Below are 25,084 nucleotides of genomic sequence, written 5' to 3'. Positions count from 1 at the left end.
AAGAAATGTCCTCTCACTGTCAACTGCGTTTTTTTATTTACTGCGTTCAGCAAACTTAACATGTGTAAATATTTGTATGAACATAACAAGATTCAACAACTGAGACATAAACTGAGCAAGTTCCACAGACATGTGACTAACATAAATGGAATAATGAGAGGGAGGGTAAAAATCAAAAGTAAAAGTCGGTATCTGGTGTGGCCACCAGCTGCATTAAGTACTGCAGTGCATCTCCTCCTCATGGACTGTATCAGATTTGCCAGTTATTGCTGTGAGATGTTACCCCACTCTTCCACCAAGGCACCTGCAAGTTCCAGGACATTTCTGGGGGGAATGGCCCTAGCCCTCACCCTCCCAGATGTGCGCAATGAGATTGAGAACAGTGACATTCCTGTCTTGCAGGAAATCACGCACAGAACGAGCAGTATGGCTGGTGGCATTGTCATGCTGGAGGGTCATGTCAGGATAAGCCTGCAGGAAGGGTACCACATGACGGAGGAGGATGTCTTCCCTGTAACGCACAGCATTGAGATTGCCTGGAATGACAACAAGCTCAGTCCGATGATGCTGTGACACACCGCCCCATACCATGATTGACCCTCCACCTCCAAATCGATCCCACTCCAGAGTACAGACCTCAGTGTAACGTTCATTCCTTCGACGAAAAACGCAAATCCGACCATCACCCCTGGTGAGACAAAACCGCGACTTGTCAGTGAAGATCACTTTTTGCAAAGTCCTGTCTGGTCCAGCGACGGTGGTTTGTGCCCATAAATGATGTTGTTGCCGGTGATGTCTGGTGAGACCTGCCTACAAGCTCTCAGTCCAGCCTCTCTCAGTCTATTGCAGACAGTCTGAGCACTGATTGAGGGATTGTGCGTTCCTGGTGTAACTCGGGCAGTTGTTGTTGCCATCCTGTACCTGTCCTGCAGGTGTGATGTTCGGATGTACCGATCCTGTGCAGGTGTTGTTACACGTGGTCTGCCACTGCGAGGACGATCAGCTGTTCGTCCTGTCTCCCTGTAGCACTGTCTCAGATGTCTCACAGTACGGACATTGCAATTTATTGCCCTGGCCACATCTGCAGTCCTCATGCCTCCTAGCAGCACTCCTAAGGCACGTTCACACAGATGAGCAGCAACAATGGGTATCTTTCTTTAGGTGTTTTTCAGAGTCAGTAGAAAAGCCTCTTTAGTGTCCTATGTTTTCATAACTTTGACCTTAATTGCCTACTGTCTGTAAGCTGTTATTGTCTTAACGACCGTTCCACAGGTGCATGTTTATTAATTGTTTATGGTTCATTGAACAAGCATGGGAAACAGTGTTTAAACCCTTTACAATGAAGATCTGTGAAGTTATTTGGATTTTTACGAATTATCTTTGAAAGACAGGGTCCTGAAAAAGGGACGTTTCTTTTTTTAGCAGTCCTCTGGCTACACCATGGTGCTAGTCCTACTGAGGCTACTGTAGACCTTCATTGCAAAATAGTGTTTTAGTCAGTTATTTACTGACGTGAATATATTTTGAATAGTTTTAAAAAGGATAACTTTTCCAATGTTTCACTATTTTTATTTTTATGAAATTCACTAAGGAGGATGGTCCTCCACTGACTCACACTACACACATGCGGGGGGTGGGGACACACACCTCGTAACCCCCGGGTCGAGGTATGACCGGGTCAACATCCTCACTCACTCCACTGACTTGGGTGTATTCATTACTCTGATTCTGTTTCAAAACGTTTTTCAACATTAACAGTTTACTCCAAATGGAAAACGTTTTGCAACGAAAATGAGAGTTTATATTGGACAAATTCAGGTAGGTCTCTCCCCGTTTTGTTCATTTTGTTATGTTTGCTACCGTTTGTCTCTTAAAACGGTAAACTGTTTCCTTTGCAAGACGAACACACCCCTTGGCATGTGTAGCCACACAGCTGCCTCTCTCTCTCTCACACTCATTTGCTTAGTCTCTCGCTCTCCACTCAGTGATCTAATGACCTCTGTGAAATCACATTAACGTTCTTGGCATGGTGTCAGTTGAAACGTTCCAGGTCAGATGACAGGGGAGTTTGGAAGCTACTTGCTTACAGTTTCCATTCAACATCACCACTCACATACACACTCGGTGACTCAGAAACATGCATTATCTGATATCAACAGAACTGGCACAACAACAGAAAGAAAACATGTGGACATCTTCCAACATCACACTACACACTAAAACACGTGGGTTCCTCAAGGGTTCTTTGGGATGCGTTATGGTTCTAAATCTAACCATAATGATTGTTCCTTACAGTTCACAAAAGGGCTCTTTGGTATTTTAGTGATAATTAAAATGTAGGGGAGGTGGCACATTAGAATATTTTGGGGCGTGGTTTGCGCACAGCTCTCTTTTGTAGACAACCTTGAGTGAATGTCATTCCAGGTTTTCTAATGTGTTGTGTTATGCCATTTTATACGGCTATGGCCGGTGATGGTATCTTGTGAAAGACTTAAATATGGCCTTGTGTCAGTTGAGAATGGTTGACTAACTAGTCAGTGGTTGTTGATTCTCTCCTCAGGTACTCTAGCTGTTCCAGAGGTAGCTGACTTGATTCAACATCAATTATAACACCTATGGAATATAAAATGGCTGATCAGAATAAATTTTTAAAAACTGTATGGTTCTTCAAAAGGATCTACGAAGAGCTTTTCAGATTGAGAAAGGATCTTTATAGAACCATTCTCCATGAAGGTTCTATAAAGAACAATAAAACAGTGTTCTATATCCCCCAAAATGGTTGTATCCGTAGCGGAACCCTGTTTTGAAATGTTTTTTTGTTTGTTGAGAACTTTAGGAAAAGGTTCTTTACAGCACAATACAGGTTCCATTTAGAACTTAATGAGCATGGTTCTTTATTGAACCTTCAAACAAGGTACCTATATATAGGACCAAAAAGGGTTGTGTTATGGTTACAAGTCGAAGAACCCCCAAAGGTACTATTTAGACTGGACTCTGTTTATCATGCATCCTTGCACTTTATTACAAATGCCAAGTCACTCACCCACCATTGCACATTGTACCAAATGGTAGGTTGGATCTCACTTTATATGCACAGAAAGATACATTTGTATGTGTTCATCTACAAAGCCCTTTTGGGTAAACTCCCTCTTTACCTCTGTAGTCTGGTCTCCTTCACCACCAGCAGGTAAACTCCCTCTTTACCTCTGTAGTCTGGTCTCCTTCACCACCAGCAGGTAAACTCCCTCTTTACCTCTGTAGTCTGGTCTCCTTCACCACCAGCAGGTAAACTCCCTCTTTACCTCTGTAGTCTGGTCTCCTTTATCACCAGCAGTTGCCATACCCGGTCTGCTAGGTGGTTGCTACTTAAAGTCCCCAGGACATGTACAGTATTAGGCAAGACTGCCTTCTCTTCTTGTGCACCAGACGCATGGAATAGTTTACAATCCATGCTTCATCTAGATATTTTAGTGCCACTGAATTAATTTAAAATATTGATGGGAGACTTTGTTACAAAGGAGTATAAATGCTTTTTTTAGGCTGGATCATGTTGTTGTACTGTATTGTTGTATGTTTTAGTTCTGTAATGTATTGATTGTTGCTGCCTTCTTGGCCAGGTCTCAATTGAGAAAGAGACTCTGTGTATCAAAGGGCTTTTCCTGGTTAAATAAAGGTTAAATAAATAACCTTAATAAATAATTTTTTTGTGTGTGTAGCATACTGTACCATTGAGTTTACACTAACACACCAATCTCTTTACCCTAAATGTATTATCTAGCTCAGTGCTCTTCAATAGCCAGTTTGCAAGGTAGGAACCAAGGTCTTTGTAATAGTCTTGTAAAGACCATGCTAACAATTGCTCCGTTTATAATAATAATATAACAGTTGAGGTCTGTTGGGTCAGTTGGATCAGATCCTAACACCTGCATACCCTGCAGGAAAATGGAGACTGCTGCTATTCTCAGCCAAATAGAATTAAGCAGTTTTAACTTTGGGGTAGAGGACCGCATTCCCGCGGGATGCCCGCCGGACTGGTGGGTTCTGACAGAGATCACTGTGGCGCAGTCAGCATTCTTTATGCTGCTGGTGGAAGAGTGCCGTCAGACACAAAATATTGGGATGATAATATTTTTTGGACGCTCAGATTATTTGGAAACGTTCTTCTTGCTGCTTTGTATGCGTTAGCCTAACCTATTGTATTCAACGCACGTCTTTGATGCATTATTCACATACACTCAGATTAATCAATTAAATAGAGTAAATCAAATTCTATTTGTCACCTGTTTCGTAAACAACAGATGTACACTAATAGTGAAATGCTGCCTACGCATGGGCAGAGAATCCCGTGTCAATTATCTTTCCAAGGGTATAAATAGGCTATAGTTACGACATTGTTTGTCAATAAATTCTGATAATGGAAAGAAGTGCTGTTACCACATAGGCTACCATGGTGAGCGAGCGTTTCGCCTTTTTATTAGTTTGCAACATTTTCAATAAATATTTATTCCCATTTATTTGTCTCTGCCTGCAAATCGTCCTCCTAAAAGGTAGGCTATATCCTATATGCAAAATGTAGCTCAAGAGAATGCATGAGTGTCCGCTCATCATTCTTGCTGCTTCAAGTTCATGATTAGTAGCAGGGGAGAAGCTTTGGTTTCAGAAGTGGGGGGGACAAAACTTTTTCCTGGGTCCAATTGCTAGCCAGCTTTCTGACATAAAATACTGTGTAAAATAGCTAAAAGGCTATGAAGTAACATTAACTGTAAAGCTGTCAATCACTAGTGGAAACATTTACAACTGCAATTAAGTTACGTAATGTTTTTGTTGTATTTTACGTCAGACGACCTGGTAGTAAGGTTTCTAGCTAGCAGCTTATGTTAACTATGTAGCTGGCTAGCATTCCTGCTAGTGAAGTTGCTAGCTAGCAAGTTAGCATAAACTAGCGCTAACTGGGCCAGTCATCGTCTATATGACTGGTAGAAGCACGTTCATAACCATAAAGGCGTAACCAGCTCCCAGGGGCCAGTTACCCCCTAATAAGGGGGGCAAGTTGACCCAAACACACTCATCCAATATATTACAGTATAGATCCAACTTCATTGGAACAAACATATCTACAACTTTTTCCAAATTTAAAAAAAGTATATAAAAAAGTGTTTTGTTGAAATATCTCCAAAAATTGTGATGACACAGACAAAAAAAATTGTTCAGCAAGTGCAGTGGCAGCCAGGGAGAGTGTTGGGGAAATAATTTGGTGACATCTTGTGGTCTTAATGGGAATTACAAGAGGGGGGGCTAGTTACCCCCTAGTACCCTAATGTATTTCGTAGGTTATTTTTGCACATTTTTATATTGCCTATAGGCACACAATTGCTGGGACCATGGCTGGCAAGTGAGATGCGTCACAAACACTTAAAATAACAATGCGGGACTGCGGTTGGGTTCGGTACCTGTTCTTGGAGTAGCAGGTCGGAGTCAGACAGGAAGACAGCTGCAGCTGGCGGGTGCGGGATGAAAAGCTGCAGAGCAGACGGGAGCGGGATGAAGAAATCAGTCCCACTCAGACCTCTGCTTTGTGGTGGGATAGTCAGTAGCATAGCACCTGAAACAGATTGGCATCAGTGAGAGAACGTTCAGAGATTGTTTTCTCCAGCTTTCACATTTCATCTTATTCATAAGTGGTTTCAGCTTTGGGGAACTACTATTTTAACACTGAATCAGAAAGTAGTATATTATTTATATTAAACCCTATAAAATTCGGGTTAATTTGTCAAGATGTGATGTGACAACTCGTCACAACCTTACAACGTATGTACCGGTGCGTTCAAGACAACTCAGTTGATTCTCAGTTCCTGGTTGTTTTGAACGCTGCATAAGCCCTTGCTTCCAGCAACTTTAGGGAGGTCTGTCGAATGCTCAGTCTGCTCTGCTCTCACGTGGTTGGCCAGGGACCTTGGCAAAGTCTCAGCTCACTCAACAAATAGCTGCAGATGACCCTATGCTCTTATGGGAATGAGCTGAATAAACCCTCTGACTTTAATTACATATTGTAGGGGGCTTGGACTAATGCACCTAAATGTGCAAAGTATGATTAAAAAATGGACACAATTGACATTTGGGTACAGGACTCATTTCCTAACATTCTGGTACTCTCAGAAACGTGGTTAAATGATTCTGTCTCTGATAAAGACATTTAAGTAAAATATTATCATGTATTTAGATGTGACAGATTACAGAAAGGGGGAGGAGTGGCCATACATGTAAAATTGAATATCATGGCATCCCAATCTTTAAATGTTTCTGTTCCCAATAAATTCCAGCTCCTGGTTGTGTGTCCATAAACCAGAATACACAGTTATTTGTTGCTGGGACTTACCGTCCACCTGCTGCCATGGTAATGCTATTGTTGCTATATCTGAGTGTTTAAAACCTTTTCTGTCCGGGAGTTGATCATTTTAGGGGATTTGAATCTGGATTGGCTATCCCCTGCCTCAGATCAGTTAAAGATTTTAATCTGTCTCAATTGATCTCAAAACTCATATTGTTAAATGTGAAAAAATCCTATTGATTGATTCCATTCTTACTAATAACTCCCATAAATATTTATCTAGTGGAGTATTTTCTTATGATCTCAGTGATCATTGTCCCGAAGTATGTATTAGAGATACCAAACACAAAATACTAATCCGTGTTTGTAAAAAAATTAAAATGATAAAAAAAGATATAGTTTTCTCCTCAAGGGTTTTTACATGACATGTTCTAATCTGATTTAGCCACTGTCTCCTGTATTCATGACCCTGAGTTGGCTCTAGAAAATGTATCCCCTTAAAACAATTCAGAGTCAAAGATAGATCTAACCCTTGGTTTTCTTCAGAGCTATCTGAGTACATTCAGATTTGAAATCACTATTAGGGCACAGGGCCAGACCCATATGCAGACACAGGAGGCAGATGGTTGAGCTCCGATATTTATTATAACACAAGGGGTGGGCAAAAGGCAGGTCGGGGACAGGCGAGAGTTCAGTAACCAGGTCCGAGTCCAAAAAGTACAAGGCGTTAGGCAGACTAAAGGTCAGGGCAGGAAGAATAGTCAGGCAGGCGGGTTCAGTGTCAGGACAGGCAAGGGTCAAAACCAGGAGTACAAGGAAAAACAGAGACTGGGAAAAATAGGAGCTAGGAGATAACCGCTGGTTGACTTGGCAAACAAGACGAACTGGCACAGAGAGACAGAAAACACAGGAATAAATATAATGGGGATGATGAGCAACACCTGGAGGGGGTGGAGACAAGCACAAGGACAGGTGAAACATATCAGGGCGTGACAATCACGCCTGGGCCAAAGCAAGAAAAACTCTCAGTTTTGTGGACATAACGAAAGGGGTCCCGCAGGGGTAAATTCTAGGTCCTTTACTTTTTACATTAGCAATGCTGACTTGTCTGTAAGAAACTGTAACCTGCATTTGTATGCAGATGATACTGTTGTGTATGCTATTGACCCCACGGTTGACCAGGCTCTATCTGAACTACAGTCTGCCTTCATTGTATTACAGAAAAACTTGATTAACCTGAAATTAGTATTGAATGCAGGTAAACCAAAATATATGTTGTTTCTTGAGTGCATTTAAAATGACTCTGATGATTTAAGCATATTGTCACGACCGTTATATGACGAATGAGTGGACCAAGGTGCAGCATGAAAGAAAGCCATCTTCTTTTAATGAAGAAAAACAAACACTTACTAAACGAACAAAAAACAAACGATCGTGAAGCTAAAACGAACTAAGTGCACACATGCAACATAGAACATAGACAATTACCCACAATCACCTAAAGCCTATGGCTGCCTTAAATATGGCTCCCAATCAGACAACAATAAACAGCTGTCTCTGATTGAGAACCAAACCAGGCAACCATAGACTTTCCTAAACCTCTCTACTGAACACAACCCCATACACTATACAAAACCCCCTAAATAATACACACACCCTAAACTAGACAAAACACACAAACATCCCATGTCACACCCTGACCTAACTAAACTAATAAAGAACATCAATATTACAGAGGCCAGGGTGTGACAGTACCCCCCCCCCCCCCCAAAGGTGCGGACTCCGGCCACAAAACCTGATACAGAAGGGGAGGGTCCGGGTGGGCCTTCCTATGGCGGCGGCTCGGGTGCGGGACGTGGACCCCCCTCCACCATAGTCACTACCCGCTTTGGTGGCGCCTCTGGAACGGCGAGTCCCGGACTGAATACCATCCCAGAGTGCGCCACTGGACTGAGGGGCAGCTCCGGACTGAGGGGCAGCTCCGGACTGAGGGGCAGCTCCGGACTGAGGGGCAGCTCATGACTGGCAGATGGCTCTGGCGGATCCTGGCTGACAGACGGCTCTGGCGGATCCTGGCTGACTAACGGCTCCTGGCGGATCCTGGCTGACTGTCGGATCCTGGCTGGCTGGCGGATCCTGGCTGGCTGGCGGCTCTGGCGGATCCTGGCTGGCTGGCGGCTCTGGCGGATCCTGGCTGGCTGGCGGCTCTGGCGGATCCTGGCTGGCTGGCGGCTCTGGCTGATCCTGTCTGGCGGACGGCTCTGGCTGATCCTGTCTGGCGGACGGCTCTGGCTGATCCTGTCTGGCGGACGGCTCTGGCTGATCCTGTCTGGCGGACGGCTCTAGCGGCTCGGGACAGACGGGCAGCTCGGGACAGACGGGCAGCTCTGACGGCACGGGACAGACGGGCAGCTCTGACGGCACGGGACAGACGGGCAGCTCTGACGGCTCGGGACAGACGGGCAGCTCTGACGGCTCGGGACAGACGGGCAGCTCTGACGGCTCGGGACAGACGGGCAGCTCTGACGGCTCGGGACAGACGGGCAGCTCTGACGGCTCGGGACAGACGGACAGTGCAGGCGGCACTGGGCAGACGGCAGACTCTGGCCGGCTGAGGCGCACAGTAGGCCTGGTGCGTGGTACCGGAACTGGAGGTACCGGGCTGAGGACACGCACCTCAAGGCTAGTGCGGGGACCAGCAACAGGACGCACAGGACTCTGGAGACGCACAGGAGGCTTGGTGCGTGGTGCCGGAACTGGTGGTACCGGGCTGGAGACACGCACCATAGGGCGAGTGCGTGGAGGAGGAACAGGGCTCTGGAGACACACTGGAAGCCTGGTGCGTGGTGTTGGCACTGGTGGTACTGGGCTGGGGCGGGGAGGTGGCGCCGGATATACCGGACCATGCATACTCAATCTAGCCCTGCCAGTGCAGGAAGGTGGAATAACCCGCACCGGGCTATGCACACGTACAGGAGACACCATGCGCTCTACCGCATAACACGGTGTCTGCCCGTACTCTCGCACTCCACGGTAAGCATAGGGAGTTGGCGCAGGTCTCCTACCTGACTTCGCCACACTCCCTTGTAGCCCCCCCCAAGAAATTTTTGGGTTTTACTCACGGGCTTCCAGCCTTGCTTCCGTGCTGCCTCCTCATATCGCCTCCTCTCGGCTTTAGCTGCCTCCAGCTCTTCACGAGGGAGGCGATATTCTCCCGGTTGTGCCCAAGGTCCCTTACCATCCAGTATCTCCTCCCAAGTCCAAGACTCCTGTGTATATAGCTCCTGCTGCTGCTTGACACGCTGCTTGGTCCTTTTTTGGTGGGTAATTCTGTCACGACCGTTATGACGAATGAGTGGACCAAGGCGCAGCGTGAAAGAAAGCCATCTTCTTTTAATGAAGAAAAACAAACACTTACTAAACGAACAAAAAACAAACGATCGTGAAGCTAAAACGAACTAAGTGCACACATGCAACATAGAACATAGACAATTACCCACGATCACCTAAAGCCTATGGCTGCCTTAAATATGGCTCCCAATCAGAGACAACAATAAACAGCTGTCTCTGATTGAGAACCAAACCAGGCAACCATAGACTTTCCTAAACCTCTCTACTGAACACAACCCCATACACTATACAAAACCCCCTAAACAATACACACACCCTAAACTAGACAAAACACACAAACATCCCATGTCACACCCTGACCTAACTAAACTAATAAAGAAAATCAATATAACAGAGGCCAGGGTGTGACACATATGTACTTTGGATGGTTTCCATATTGATATTGTCCCTGCTTACAAATATCTGGGCATCTGGATATATGAAAAGCTATCTTTTAAAAAACATTTTGATTAATTAGTTAAGAAGCTGAGAATACAAAAAAATGGATTTCCTCTATAAAAATATTTCTTGCCTATCGCCTAATAGTAAAATGAAAATTATTCAGTTGACATTCCTGTCGGTCTAAGAATATGGCAACATCATCTATATGAACGCAGCTGCCACTTAATTGAAGCCATTAGATGCAGTTTATAATAGCGCACTGTGCTTTATAGCAACCGTAGGACATAACACTGCATTCTCTACCAGAAAGGTGGTTGCCCCTCTTTGATGTCACGTAGGTTATAATATTCCTATAGTACTTTGCAAAAGTATTCATCCCCCTGTAACGGTAGTCGTCATATTCCTCCTCCTCAGACGAGGAGAGGAGAGAGGGATCGGAAGACCAATGTGCAGCGAGGTATGTAGACATCATGAATTTATTAGACAAGACGAACACTGAACCGAACTATACTTGATAAATACAAAATAACAAACAGACAACGTAGACTGACCTGAACATGCAAACTACATAAAATGAAGAACGCACGAACAGGAAAGAACGAACGAACGAATGAGACGAGACAGTACCGTGTGGTGCAATAAACACAGACACAGCGACAATCACCCACAAACAAACAATGTGACACCACCTACCTTAATATGGTTCTCAATCAGAGGAGATGAAAACCACCTGCCTCTAATTGAGAACCATATCAGGTACCCATTAAACCAACATAGAAACAGAAAACATAGACTACCCACCCAAACTCACGTCCTGACCGACTAAACACATACAAAAACTAACAGAAAACAGGTCAGGAACGTGACACCCCCTTGGCGTTTTTTTGTATTTTGTTGCATTACAACCTGCAATTTAAATTGATTTGATTTGGATTTCATGTAATGGACATACACAAAATAGTCCAAATTGGTGGAGTGAAATGAAAAAAATTACTTTTTGCACTAAATAAAATTTGGTGCAACCAATTACCTTCAAAAGTCACATAATTAGTTACATTGCAGACAGGGGGACTTTATTTAAGTGTCACATGATCTGTCACATGATCTCAGTATATATACACCTGTTTTGAAAGACCCCAGAGTCCGCAACACCACTAAGCAAGGAGCACCACCAAGCAAGTGGCACCATGAAGACCAAGGAGCTCTCCAAATAGGTCAGGGACAAAGTTTTGGAGAAGTACAGATCAGGTTTGGGTTATAAAAAAATATCTGAAACTTTGAACATCCCACGGAGGCCCATTAAATCCATTATTTAAAAATTGAAAGAATATGGTACCACAACAAACCTGCCAATAGAGGGCCGCCCACCAAAACTCACACACCAGTCAAGGAGGGCATAAATCAACGAGGCAACATAGAGACCAAAGATAACCCTGAAGGAGCTGCAAAGCTCCACAGCGGAGATTGGAGTATCTGTCCATAGGACCACTTTAATCCTTACACTCCACAGAGCTGTGCTTTAGGGAAGAGTGGCCAGAAAAAAGCCATTGCTTAAAGAAAAAAATAAACAAACATATTTGGTGTTCGCCAAAACGCTAGTGGGAGACTCCCCAAACATATGGAAGAAGATTTCTGGTCAGATGAGACTAAAATTTAGCTTTTTGGCCATCAAGGACAATGCTATGTCGGGCGCAAACCCAACACCTCTCATCACCCCAAGAATACCATCCCCACAGTAAAGCATGGTTGTGGCAGCATCATGCTGTGTGGATGTTTTTCATCGGCAGGGACTGGGAAACTGATCAGAATTTAAGGAATGATGGATGGCGCTAAATACAGGGAAATTCTTGAGGGAAACCTGTTTCAGTCTTCCAGAGATTTGAGACTGGCACGGAGGTTCACCTTCCAGCAGGACAATGACTCTAAGAATTCTGCTAAAGCAACACTTGAGTGGTTTAAGGGGAAACACTTAAATGTCTTGGAATGGCCTAGTCAAAGCCCAGACCTCAATCCAATTGAGAATCTCTGGTATGACTTAAAGATTGCTGTACACCAGCGGAACCCATCCAACTTGATGGAGCTGGAGCAGTTTTGCCTTGAAGATTTGGCAAAAATCTCAGTGGCTACATGTGCCAAGCTTATAGAGATTTTCCCCATAGAGACTTGCAGCTGTATTTGCTGCAAAAAGTGTCTCTACAAAGTATTGACTTTGGCGGGGTGAATAGTAATGCACGCTCTGTCACACCCTGGCCTTAGTTATCTTTGTTTTCTTTATTATTTTAGTTAGGTCAGGGTGTGACATGGGGAATGTTTGTGTTTTGTCTCGTTTCGGGTGGTTTTATGGAAAAGGGGGTGTTGGGTTTAGTGTATGGGTTTGTGTTGAGTGAATGTTTCTAGGTATGTCTATGGTTGAGTGAATGTTTCTAGGTATGTCTATGGTTGCCTGAGTGGTTCTCAATCAGAGACAGATGTCTTTCATTTGTCTCTGATTGGGAGCCATATTTTAGGCAGCCATAGGCATCAGGTTTTTGTTGGGTCATTGTCTAGGTCTGTGTCTAGGTTGCATGTTTGCATTTTGTTCGGTTATAGCTTCACGGTCGTCTATTTGTTGTTTTGCTTCGTTCGTTCATCTCCTAAATAAAGAGAAGATGTATTTTTTACACGCTGCGCCTTGGTCCTCTCTCTCTCCCTTTGACGTTCGTGACAGAATGACCCAACCCTTCAGGACCAAGCAGCGTGAAAAGAGGGAACCAGAGCCAGTTGTGCGGATATTGGAGGTGAGCAACGGGAATGATACAGAGACTGTTAAGGATTTATTGAGGAGTTTGGAGGAGAGTGAAATGAGGGAGTTGCTGTGTTGGTGCGTGAGGCACGACATCCACCCGACAGAGCGTGTGCGGGATGTGATGTTACCTGAGTCAGTTCTCCATGCTCGTCCTGAGTTGCGTGCTAACCGTCTGGGAATGACAGTTCCACGAACTAGGTCTCCTGTGTGCCTCCCTAGTCCTGCTCTGTCACGTTCCTGACCTATTTTTATGTTATTTTGATTATGTTTAGTTGGTCAGGGCGTGAGTTGGGGTGGGCATTGTATGTTGTGTGTGTTTTGGTTAGTCTATGGGTGTTGTATGTGTATGGGATAGAGTATTGTTAGGTTGTCTAGTCATGTCTATGGCTGCCTAGATTGGGTCTCAATCAGAGACAGCTGTCATTCATTTGTCTCTGATTGGGAGCCATATTTAAGGTAGCCATAGGCAGTAGGCTTTTGTGGGTAGTTGTCTTGTTTAACGTCTGTTGCTTGTCTGTGCACTTGCGTTATTTAGCTTCACGATCATTTGTTGTTTTGTTTGTTTGTATAGTGTTTTCGTTTCATGTTCATCTTCGTTCATTTAATTAAAAGAAGATGGCTTATTTTCCTCATGCTGCGTTTTGGTCCGAATCTCTTCCACACGATCGTGACATGCTCCTCCTGTAGCACCTTCCCTTTCCAGCCCGGTACCACCAATTCCGGCACCACACACCAGGCTTCCAGTGTGTCTCCAGAGCCCTGTTCTTCCTCCACGCACTCGCCCTATGGTGCGTGTCTCCAGCCCGGTACCACCAGTGCCGGCACCACGCACTAGGCCTAATGTGCGTCTCCAGAGCCCTGTACGCACTGTTGCTTCTCCCCGCACTCGCCCTGAGGTGCGTGCCCTCAGCCCGGTACCACCTGTGCCGGTACCACGCACTAGACCTATAGTGCGCTTTGAGAGCCCAGTGTGTCCTGTTGCTGTTCCCCGCACTAGCCCTGAGATGCGTGTCCCCAGCCCGGTACCACCAGTTCCGGCACCACGCACTAGGCCTAATGTGCGTATCCAGAGTCCAGTATGCCCTGTTCCTTCTCCCCGCACTAGCCTTCAGGTGCGTGTCCCCAGCCCGGTACCACCAGTTCCGGCACCACGCACCAGGCCTATAGTGCGCCTCAGCCGGCCAGAGCTGCCCGTCTACCCAGTGCCGCCTGAGTCGCCCGTCTGCCCGGTGCCGCCTGAGTCGCCCGTCTGCCCGGTGCCGCCTGAGTCGCCCGTCTGCCCGGTGCCGCCTGAGTCGCCCGTCTGCCCGGTGCCGCCTGAGTCGCCCGTCTGCCCGGTGCCGCCTGAGTCGCCCGTCTGCCCGGTGCCGCCTGAGTCGCCCGTCTGCCCGGTGCCGCCTGAGTCGCCCGTCTGCCCGGTGCCGCCTGAGTCGCCCGTCTGCCCGGTGCCGCCTGAGTCGCCCGTCTGCCCGGTGCCGCCTGAGTCGCCCGTCTGCCCGGTGCCGCCTGAGTCGCCCGTCTGCCCGGTGCCGCCTGAGTCGCCCGTCTGCCCGGTGCCGCCTGAGTCGCCCGTCTGCCCGGTGCCGCCTGAGTCGCCCGTCTGCCCGGTGCCGCCTGAGTCGCCCGTCTGCCCGGTGCCGCCTGAGTCGCCCGTCTGCCCGGTGCCGCCTGAGTCGCCCGTCTGCCCGGTGCCGCCTGAGTCGCCCGTCTGCCCGGTGCCGCCTGAGTCGCCCGTCTGCCCGGTGCCGCCTGAGTCGCCCGTCTGCCCGGTGCCGCCTGAGTCGCCCGTCTGCCCGGTGCCGCCTGAGTCGCCCGTCTGCCCGGTGCCGCCTGAGTCGCCCGTCTGCCCGGTGCCGCCTGAGTCGCCCGTCTGCCCGGTGCCGCCTGAGTCGCCCGGTGCCGCCTGAGTCGCCCGTCTGCCCGACAGGAGCCGCTAGAGCCTTCCGCCAGACAGGAGCCGCTAGAGCCTTCCGCCAGACAGGAGCCGCTAGAGCCTTCCGCCAGACAGGAGCCGCTAGAGCCTTCCGCCAGACAGGAGCCGCTAGAGCCTTCCGCCAGACAGGAGCCGCTAGAGCCTTCCGCCAGACAGGAGCCGCTAGAGCCTTCCGCCAGACAGGGGGCCGCTAGAGCCTTCCGCCAGACAAGGGGCCGCTAGAGCCTTCCGCCAGACAAGGAGCCGCTAGAGCCTTCCGCCAGACAGGATCCGCCAGAGCCGCCAACCAGACAGGATCCGCCAGAGCCGCCAACCAGACAGGATCCCCCAGAGCCGCCAACCAGACAGGATCCGCCAGAACCGCCAGTGAGCCATGAGCGTCCAGAGCCGCCAGCCAGCCATGAGCGTCCAGAGCCGTCAGCCAGCCATGAGCGTCCAGAGCCGTCAGCCAGCCATGAGCGTCCAGAGCCGTCAGCCAGCCATGAGCGTCCAGAGCCGTCAGCCATCCAGAACTGCCCCTCAGTCCAGAGCTGCCTCTCTGTCCGGAGCTGCCCTTCAGTCCGGAGTTGCCCCTCTGTCCTGAGCTACCTCTCTATCCTGAGCTACCTCTCTATTCTGAGCTATCCCTCTGTCCTGAGCTACCTCTCTGTCCTGAGCTACCTTGTCCCGGAGCTGTCCCATAGCTTAGAGCTGCCATTTATCCAGAACTGCCCCTCAGTCCAGAGCTGTCTCTCTGTCCGGAGCTGCCCTTCAGTCCGGAGTTGCCCCTCTATCCTGAGCTACCTCTCTATCCTGAGCTATCCCTCTGTCCTGAGCTATCCCTCTGTCCTGAGCTACCTCTCTGTCCTGAGCTACCTTGTCCCGGGGCTGCCCCTTAGTCCGGGGCTGCCCCTTAGTCCGGTGCTGCCCCTTAGTCCGGTGCTGCCCCTTAGTCCGGTGCTGCCCCTTAGTCCGGTGCTGCCCCTTAGTCCGGTGCTGCCCCTTAGTCCGGTGCTGCCCTTTAGTCCGGTGCTGCCCCTTAATCCTGTGGGGTTAAGTTGGAGGGTGGTCATTTGGAGGAGGCTACGTAAGCGGGTAGTGACTATGGTGGGGTGGGGACCACGACCTGTGCCAGAGCCGCCACCGTGGACAGACGCCCACCCAGACCTCCCCTAGACTTTATGCTGGTGCGCCCGGAGTTCGCACCTTAAGGGGGGGGTTATGTCACACCCTGGCCTTAGTTATCTTTGTTTTCTTTATTATTTTAGTTAGGTCAGGGTGTGACATGGGGAATGTTTGTGTTTTGTCTCGTTTCGGGTGGTTTTATGGAAAAGGGGGTGTTGGGTTTAGTGTATGGGTTTGTGTTGAGTGAATGTTTCTAGGTATGTCTATGGTTGAGTGAATGTTTCTAGGTATGTCTATGGTTGCCTGAGTGGTTCTCAATCAGAGACAGATGTCTTTCATTTGTCTCTGATTGGGAGCCATATTTTAGGCAGCCATAGGCATCAGGTTTTTGTTGGGTCATTGTCTAGGTCTGTGTCTGTGTCTAGGTTGCATGTTTGCATTTTGTTCGGTTATAGTTTCACGGTCGTCTATTTGTTGTTTTGCTTCGTTCGTTCATCTCCTAAATAAAGAGTAGATTTATTTTTTTACACGCTGCGCCTTGGTTCTCTCTCTCTCCCTTTGACGTTCGTGACACGCTCAAGTTTTCTGTTTTTTTGTCCTATTTCTTGTTTGTTTCACAATAAAAAATATGTTGCATCTTCAAAGTGGTTGGCATGTTGTGTAAATCAAATGATACAAACCCCCCAAAAATCAATTTTAATTCCAGGTTGTAAGGCAACAAAATAGGAAAAATGCCAAGGGGGTGAATAATTTCTCAAGCCACTGTACGTTTTCATTTATAAAGCCCTTTTCCAAAGAATCCCACTGTACCTAACATCATTACTAAACTTTAGACTGAGTTTCCACACCTAGTCTCAGGGATGGATAACTCTGGAAATTAATTTGGTCTCTACTGAGTAAGATAAATTAGCTTTTAGTTTCCTTGCACCTTATTTGTGGAAAAATCTTCAAAATGTTCTTAAATGTGAAGTTGTGGTGTTTCTAGGGCAATTCAGAAAGCTGATTGAGGACCTTATTACTGAATGTATTTGTTTTGTATGACCGTGTTTTTTGTTCTGCTTACATTTATAATGATGTGTGTTTTTTCTGTAATTTCTGTAATTCAGGGCTCATCTGTAAAATAGACCTTGGTCTCAGTATGACTCCCTGATAAAATACAGGTTAACTAAAATGTAATACATATAATGGATGAATATAAAAATAAAAATTACTAAGTTTCTTGGAAATTTCCCAAAATACATCTACCAAGAATAGTAAGTGAGCTACAGTAAATAATCCTACCTCCAGTCTAACACAAAGCAGTATTGTGTTTGAGGAGTGAAACCTTTCAAAGATCCCCTTTAAAAGCATCGACTGTATCCAGGACCTTGTGAAGGGAAAGAGATACCGGATGAGACCTGACAGGTAAAAGCATTGCGGTCCAAAGGGGCAGCAGTCTGCTGGGATGCACTCTGATGTGGAAAAGGGCCACTTATAAAAACCCTGTGTAATTTATTGATTGACCATCATCCTTGGCCTCCTGCATGGCTTTCGTTACTGGATATCTCAGAGGGACACACCAACAGAAAGGGATACAGTGGGTGGAGGAAAATCATACTGTAGCATTAAGGCCTTATACTCCGACTTCAGACACATTGTGACAATTGCAAGGTTGTAAGAAATTCATAGGATAGCAGAGAAAAATGCTTCACAAGGGCTGAAATATGTGTAGTCTGGTTAATCAGGCTGTAATACACAACAATCCCACAACATTATGACAATTTTGCAGGCATTAACTTCAGGCTGTATATACCAATTACCAATGATTAATCAGACTAAGATGTGTGTTGCTTGGAGAGAACGTCTACGTAGAGTGCAATGACTGCTACCTGTATTCAAGATATGTCGGAAGCCTGAGAAATGCTGTGTATGAATGTACATCAATATGGACAACTACACTATTTCCATATATGTATAGAATGAAAGCCATTATTGCCTACTTGTGTATTGAAATACATTGATTTGCTATTCAATTGTAAAGCCAAATAGGCCTAATCCGAGAAAGCAGCCATATGTCTCTGCCATAGCTTTGCTCATAATTTTGTGTTTACCTCTGACTCTCTGGTGTCTGTTGGTGTGCCCGGGATACTATAACCTGTAAAGGTGAAGACATAGGTTTAACTTTTACAAACCTGTGACATGAACATTTAATTAACGTTCCCCCTTATTACATTCATTAGATTGTCTAGCTGTTGCCGAGTTTATGTATAAACATTTTACTGTTAGGCCGTATAATTATCCAAAGTCATTTTCTGACTACATCAGTCGCTTGTGGTTGAAGATATGTGCGAGCAGCTCCATTCACCTTGCTTCTGTGTTCTTCGTCATCGTCTTCTTCGTCATCATCTTCGTCATCATAATCATCTTCTTCTTCTTCTTCTTTGGTATCATGGCATTAGCACATTTAGTTTGAGATTGCCCGCCACCTACTGTGTGGGAGTGTACGGAAAAAAAACGGAAGGAGGTAAGGAAAAGGACACCTTCTGTTCTACTCTGGCCATTTGCAATCTCAACCTGTCTGTCTTGCACCAGGCACTTCTGATTCTCAGCAACATGGGCACCCCCACAATTGACACACACAGTTTGTCCACTGATACTACCCATTCCTTCGTCCCATATCCTCCAGCACACTTCTCACATCTCGGAATCCCCCTCCTACACACTTCTCACATCTCGGAATCCCCCTCCTACACACTTCTCACATCTCGGAATCCCCCTCCTACACACTTCTCACATCTCGGAATCCCCCTCCTACACACTTCTCACATCTCGGAATCCCCCTCCTACACACTTCTCACATCTCGGAATCCCCCTCCTACACACTTCTCACATCTCGGAATCCCCCTCCTACACACTTCTCACATCTCGGAATCCCCCTCCTACACACTTCTCACATCTCGGAATCCCCCTCCTACACACTTCTCACATCTCGGAATCCCCCTCCTACACACTTCTCACATCTCGGAATCCCCCTCCTACACACTTCTCACATCTCGGAATCCCCCTCCTACACACTTCTCACATCTCGGAATCCCCCTCCTACACACTTCTCACATCTCGGAATCCCCCTCCTACACACTTCTCACATCTCGGAATCCCCCTCCTACACACTTCTCACATCTCGGAATCCCCCTCCTACACACTTCTCACATCTCGGAATCCCCCTCCTACACACTTCTCACATCTCGGAATCCCCCTCCTACACACTTCTCACATCTCGGAATCCCCCTCCTACACACTTCTCACATCTCGGAATCCCCCTCCTACACACTTCTCACATCTCGGAATCCCCCTCCTGCACACTTCTCACATCTCGGAATCCCCCTCCTGCACACTTCTCACATCTCGGAATCCCCCTCCTGCACACTTCTCACATCTCGGAATCCCCCTCCTGCACACTTCTCACATCTCGGAATCCCCCTCCTGCACACTTCTCACATCTCGGAATCCCCCTCCTACACACTTCTCACATCTCGGAATCCCCCTCCTACACACTTCTCACATCTCGGAATCCCCCTCCTACACACTTCTCACATCTCGGAATCCCCCTCCTACACACTTCTCACATCTCGGAATCCCCCTCCTGCACACTTCTCACATCTCGGAATCCCCCTCCTGCACACTTCTCACATCTCGGAATCCCCCTCCTGCACACTTCTCACATCTCGGAATCCCCCTCCTGCACACTTCTCACATCTCGGAATCCCCCTCCTACACACTTCTCACATCTCGGAATCCCCCTCCTACACACTTCTCACATCTCGGAATCCCCCTCCTACACACTTCTCACATCTCGGAATCCCCCTCCTACACACTTCTCACATCTCGGAATCCCCCTCCTACACACTTCTCACATCTCGGAATCCCCCTCCTACACACTTCTCACATCTCGGAATCCCCCTCCTACACACTTCTCACATCTCGGAATCCCCCTCCTACACACTTCTCACATCTCGGAATCCCCCTCCTACACACTTCTCACATCTCGGAATCTCCCTCCTACACACTTCTCACATCTCGGAATCCCCCTCCTACACACTTCTCACATCTCGGAATCCCCCTCCTGCACACTTCTCACATCTCGGAATCCCCCTCCTACACACTTCTGCAACATGACCATAAGCTTGACATCTGAAACACCTTAGTGGGTTCGGCACAAAAGCTCTCACAGAATGTCTGAAATATCCCAACATGACTTTGTCAGGTAAAGACTGCTCCAAAACTCGAAAGGACAGACGGTGTCTTCTCAATTTCACTATGATCGCCACCGGGTCTGCGATGCACAAATTTGGTTTATGGAACTTGCTTCAGAATTTAGTTTATGTGGTCCACTGTTATGCATTTTGCAGTCATTAAAATAAATGTATTACTCACTTTAGACACCTTTAGACATCTTCTTCTTGTGTGGATTTCTGGCAGACTCGACGCTGTATTGTATATTGCTGCCTTTCGCAGGTCGGAGTGCGGATTGCACATTTTGGCCACACAAAAAGGGGAAAAAGAAAAATTGCACCACTATCTAACCCTGCACCTATACACTATGCCCCAAAACCCACCACCCCATCCCACTACTTTGGCCCTAAACAATCCTACACCAGGCCGTCGGCCTGGGAGGATGAAACCCCTTCTCTCAAAACTCCATCTAGATCTTCTGCACTGAAATCTCTCACACCCAGATATTTCTCTGCTGCTGCAACTACCACATCTATCTTCTGTGATTTCCACTCCATCAGTGGAGTGCAGTTGATCACCATGGCTATAAAAGCAAGAAATCCAACCTTACTAAAGCTCATCATCTCTGAATTTCTCTTTTCAGTCCTACTTACTGGGTGTCTCCCAGTCAAATCACTCACCCTTGGTCTATCCTCTACTCTCTTCAACGCCCCAGCATAGGAAACTTTCTGCCCCACTCGAACTGTGGCAATCTCAAACTGTCTGTCTCTCAGAGGGCACTTTGGATCTCCAGCTGCATGAGGGCCCCCACAGTTGACACACAATGCTTTCTCTATCCCCAACCTGGTCTCAGAGAATTTCTTACAGTGGAGGCTCCACAGAGGAGGAAAGGGAGGACCATCTTCCTCAGTGAATTTCAGCAACAACAAAAAATGGTGAAACATTAAAACTGTACTAAATATATTCACGTCACCAAATCATTTATTAAAATACACTGCTTTGCTTTGAAGGTCTACAGTAGCCTCAACAGCACTCTGTAGGGTAACACCGTTGTGTAGCCGGAGGACAGTTAGTTTCCGTACTCCTCTGCATACATTGAATTCATTACAAAACCTAGGAGGCTCATTGTTCTCACCACCTTCCATAAACTTACACAGTAATTGTGACAACTTTCTGAGGACATCCTCCAACCTATCAGAGCTCTTGCAGCATGAACTGACATGTTGTCGTCCCAATCAAAGGATCAGAGAATGAATCTAGTACTGAAAACATAAGCTACAGCTAGCTAGCACTGCAGTGTATGAAATGAAATAAGGCCAAAAATAATCGTCCTCCCACATCTGAAATGGCACCGAACGCCACTGATTTTGTATTATTCTGTAAGCAAATCCGAGACAATTCATTAAGTATGATATGTACGTTTAGTATGGTTAAATAAGACATATGGTTACTTTAGGCAAACATGAAACGAGGGTGGTTGATCGGGTGTATAATGTGAATGTCAACCCAAAGGTTGTGAGTTTGAATCTCATCATGGACAAAATTAACAACTTTTCAACTACTTAGCATGTTAGCTAACCCTTCCCTTAACCCTAACCTAACCTTAACCCTTTAACCTAACTTCTAAACTTAACCCTAAACTTAACCCTAATCCCTAGCCTACTGTAGCTAACGTTAGCGAATCTGTAATACTGTGATGTCATTGTCACCTCTCAAGAGAAGTAAGTCGGTATGACCCAAATCCAGGCAGGAGAGTCGCGAACTGGTATTTACGCCAGTCTGTTTCAGACCTTCAGGTTGACTAGATTGTTACGTGCCAGTCCGCAATTTGTACGAGATGCTTGTTGTGAGCAGAGATGGGCAGTATTTCTGTTCTATGTATTTGAAATATGTATTTTAATTACTTCTGAGTATTTAGTCATTTGAATTACACTGGGCTGAACTACACTCCAACATAAAGTATTTTGTAACAAGATACTTTTGAGAGCTGACATTTTTTGTATTTTCAAAATACTAAATATTTTTTTATACAATTTATTTTATAATGTTGGTTCATAATTTTGTCACCACTTTTCACCCTGCATTAGTATTAGACGTCTGATGGCACTATGGTGTGACAAGAGTGTCTGCTAAATTAACTAAATATAAATGTACAGTAAACTGTATGTCAAAATGAACAATTGCAAAGCATGCTGAGTAGTATTCTAATGCACCCGACCCCAGAACAATGCCAATAATACGACCCAGTGTGCTTTGCAGTTCATTTTCACCCACATTTCCATGTTGGCGATTTAGCAGACACTCCTATCCAGAGTGACTGACAGTCAATGCATTCAACTAAGGGAGATAAACAACATATCAGAGTCACAGCAAGTGAAACGTAAACGTTACTGAGAATGTTGTTGCTGTTCGTGCTGGCTACTTGCAAATTTATTTTTTAAATATAAAGTACATGTATTTAAGCAACATGTAAAGTGTTGTTCCCATGTTTCTGGAGCTGAAATAAAGATCCCAGAAATCTTCCATACGCACAAAAAGCTTATTTCTCTTAAATTTGTGCACAAATTTGTTTATATCCCTGTTAGTGAGCATTTCCCCTTTGCCAAGATAATCCATCCACTTTACAGGTGTGGCATATCAAGAAGCTGATTAAACAGCATGATCATGTCACAGGTGTACCTTGTGCTGAGGACAATTAAAGGCCACTCTAAAATGTGTAGTTTGTCAGACAACACAATGCCACAGACGTCTCAAGTTTTGAGGGAGCGTGCCATTGGCATGCTGACTGCAGAAACATCCACCAGAGCTGTTGTCAGATAATTTAATGTCCATTTCTCTACCATAAGCCGCTTCCAACATCGTTTTAGAGAATTTGGCAATACGTCCAACCGGCCTCACAACCGCAGACCACGTGTAACCACACCAGCCCAGGGCCTTCACATCAGAACAGCACCGTTTTTGTTTAATTTAATGTAGCAGTAGGATTTCTCGTACTGAACGCAGCCCAGCACCCAATTCTTGCCATCTGCCGCCAGTCAAGTTGTTTTTACAGAGTGGAAATATGATACAGATGTAAGGCTTTTCTTGATTGGCAGGTATACAGTACTAGTGCCTAAAGTAGTGAAAGAACAAAAACCTAAGTGAAAAACTATGATATTTAGGACTGTGAGTCTGCTGTATGAATCCAAAGGAGGGAACAGGCAAAATTGTACAGTCGTGGCCAGAAGTTTTGAGAATGACACAAATATTAATTTCCACAAAATTTGCTGCTTCAGTGTCTTTAGATATTTTTGTCAGATGTTACTATGGAATACTGAAGTATAATTAAAGCATTTCATAAGTGTCAAAGGCTTTTATTGACAATTTCATAAAGTTGATGCAAAGAGTGTTGACCATTCTTTTTCAAGACCTCTGCAATCCACACTGGCATGCTGTCAATTCACTTCTGGGCCACATCCTGACTGATGGCAGCCCATTCCTGCATAATCAATGCTTGGAGTTTGTCAGAATTTGTGGGGTTTTGTTTGTCCACCCGCCTCTTGAGGATTGACCAATGGGAGTTCTCAATGGGATTAAGGTCTGGGGAGTTTCCTGGCCATGGACCCAAAATATCGATATTTTGTTCCCCAAGCCTCTTATTTATCACATTTGCCTTATGGCAAGGTGCTCCATCATGCTGGAAAAGGCATTGTTTGTTACCAAACTGTTCCTGAATGGTTGGGAGAAGTTGCTCTCGGAGGATGTGTTGAGATCATTCTTTATTTATGGGTGTGTTCTTATGCAAAATTGTGAGTGAGCCCACTCCCTTGGCTGAGAAGCAACCCCACACATGAATGGTCTCAGGATGCTTTACTGTTGGCATGACACAGGACTGATGGTAGCGCTCACCTTGTCTTCTCCGGACAATTTTTTCCCCGGATGTCCCAAACAATCGGAAAGGGGATTCATCAGAGAAAATGACTTTACCCAAGTCCTCAGCAGTCCAATCCCTGTACCTTTTGCAGAATATCAGGAGACGGTCCTGGCTTTCTTGGGTGCTCTGAAGCCTTCTTCACAACAATTGAACCGCTCTCCTTGAAGTTTTTGATGATCCGATAAATGGTTGATTTTGGTGCAATCTAAACTGGCAGCAATATCCTTGCCTGTGAAGCCCTTTGTGCAAAGCAATGATGACGGCACGTGTTTCCTTGCAGGTAACCATGATTGACAGAGGAAGAACAATGACTCCAAGCACCACCCTCCTTTTGAAGCTTCCAGTCTGTTATTCGAACTCAATCAGCATGACATAGTGATCTCCAGCCTTGTCCTCGTCAACACTCACACCTGTGTTAACGAGAGAATCACTGACAATATATTAGCTGGTCCTTTTGTGGCAGGGCTGAAATGCAGTGGAAATGTTTTTGGGGGATTCAGTTCATTTGCATGGCAAAGAGGGACTTTGCAATTAATTGCAATTCATCTGATCACTCTTCATAGCATTCTGGATTATTTGCAAATTGCCATCATACAAACTGAGGCAGCAGACTTTGTGAAAATTAATATTTGTGTCATTCTCAAAACTTTTGGCCACGACTGTACAGCTGAATACACCCATATCAACAAAGGATTCAGTGTCTGGGTATTTTTCAAAATATATATTTCTCATTAAATAATTTTCTGAAAACCAATTTAAAAATAAGTTCAAGATGTGCTCTTTGGAATTACAGCATTATTTTCTACCTATATTTAACTAGGCAAGACAGTTAAGAACAAATTCTTATTTTCAATGATGGCCTAGGAACAGTGTGTTAACTGCCTTGTTCAGGGGCAGAACAACAGATATTTACTTTGTCAGCTCGGGGATTCGATACTACAACCTTCCTGTTACAAGTCCAACGCTCTAACCACTAGGCTACCTGCCTTCCCTTCATATTTGCAAATTGGTATTCCA

The sequence above is a fragment of the Salvelinus alpinus genome, chromosome 3 (genome assembly GCF_045679555.1).
Source record: "Salvelinus alpinus chromosome 3, SLU_Salpinus.1, whole genome shotgun sequence".
Taxonomy (NCBI): domain Eukaryota; kingdom Metazoa; phylum Chordata; class Actinopteri; order Salmoniformes; family Salmonidae; genus Salvelinus; species Salvelinus alpinus.
This window is presented reverse-complemented; position numbering follows the sequence as displayed.